This window comes from Globicephala melas, chromosome 10, assembly GCF_963455315.2.
Source record: "Globicephala melas chromosome 10, mGloMel1.2, whole genome shotgun sequence".
Taxonomy (NCBI): Eukaryota; Metazoa; Chordata; class Mammalia; order Artiodactyla; family Delphinidae; genus Globicephala; species Globicephala melas.
This window is the reverse complement of record NC_083323.1, coordinates 23,426,617-23,428,472: the sequence shown is the minus strand read 5'-3', so window position 1 is coordinate 23,428,472 and position 1,856 is coordinate 23,426,617.

Below are 1,856 nucleotides of genomic sequence, written 5' to 3'. Positions count from 1 at the left end.
GTATCTAATTCCATTCAAAAACATTTTCCTGGACTATCTGGATTACTCTATTTTTACCAAATTTCAATGCTTTCCCACCACCTTCCCTTTCCTCATACTGTTTGCACTCCCTGGAATGCCCTTCCCCTTATCTCTGTGCTGTAAAATCCCACATAACCGTCAAGGTCCGTTTCAAACGTTACCTCTTCCATGATGTTTTCCCAAAACATCCTGATCAGAAGGTACAATTTCTTCTTCCCGTGGAATGCTGAAATGTCTTGGCATCTAGCCTTCAGGAGTCACCAAAGGGCCTTGGGTTCTCGTTGCTTTGACCCCTGTGATGCTCTGGTATAGGACGTCACCTCTACCATTGTCATCATCCAAACTACTGAGCACTTGTCAGAAGCCAGACCCCCACATATTCGCTCATTTAGTCCTCTTCATTACCCTGTCTGGTAAGTGCCATTGCTTTCAGTTTATATGTGATAAAAATGAGGCTCAAAAACCTAAGCAACTGGGACTTCTCTGGCCGTCCAGTGGTTAAGACTCTGCGTTTCCACTGCAGGGGGCACGGGTTTGATCCCTGGTTGGGGAAGGTCCTTCATGCCATGTGGTGAGGCCAAAAAAAAAAAACCCTCAGTAATTGGTCTAAGGTACCACAACTCCTGGGTGGCAGGTGCAGTATTAAGCCTGAGCTTTCACTTTGTCCCTTAGGTCTCCCTCACAGCCCCTGTGCAGGGACACACAGCAGTTGCTAAATCAAGGTCTTGGAGAGAGCATTGCCAGAGCTTTGACCGCACGTATCAGCCCAAATGAATGTCTGTACTGAGCTCGAGAGTCAAATGAAGGGGAGAAATTGCTGAGAAGAGTCAATGGGGGTAGCCAGTCAGTAATACGGGGCTCTATCAAGACTTGTTTCTTCAACTTCCTTTGGCTAACCTAGAATGTTCTGAAATGTTTTATGAGTTGTAATTGCCAGACAGTGGCTCACCACTAGAGACACTTAGTAAGCTTCCTGCTATTCGCTGCTAATTGGGAACTAATAACTCCCCCACCCCCATACTTTCTGGTCGTAATCAGTTTCTGTTTGTGGAGCCTAGCTTGTCTGTACGTTGCCCATGTGACTGACACCCAAGAGGTTGGCCCTAAAGAATCAGATTTCAATATGGCAGCTGCCTTTTGGCCTAGGTACTGGGAGCACGTCAGCAGCTGAGATGCAAGATAAGAGGCGGAAAGCTTGGCTGCTCTGGAGGTACAGGCGAGCCTCTCTTTTACGAGGACTTTTCCCAGGACTTAGTTTGTTTGTTAGTTTGTTTGTTTGGAAAGCCACAGATCATTCTCTCACATGCATCAGGAAAGTGGGACAATTTCCCTATACTTGTGAGTGATTTCTTCTTAAAATAGTAAAAACAATGGAACTCAAAAGGCATCACGTTTTGGTTATGGAAAGGTGTTCTTGTAGACAGAAGTATCTGGATTCTCGCTTTGAATGGCTGGAATGATGAGGCTGACTTCACGTCCTGCAACCTGCCTGGCCACAGTCTTGGGCACAAAGACCCGGCTGGGGATCTTTGGTTCGGTCAGGAGGTGGCGTCTGCTTGGAAGGGGGAGCTCACACTGGGGGTCTCTCATTTGGAGAGGTTTGGCCTTGAACCTGGGTGCTATGGGATGCAGACTTCCTGACTAAACCCGTGCTCCCATCAAGGAGTTTCCTGGGTCTGAGTCTCAAATGGACCCCCCCCCCCCGCCAGAACCTTGGGTGTGGCTGCCTCAGAACACAGCACACAAGCCCTGAGCACCACAGCCAGACTGCATTGCACCCGAAGAGGCAGCTGCCCGCACAGAAGGCTCTGGCTCTATGTAGATTCTGTTTCCGC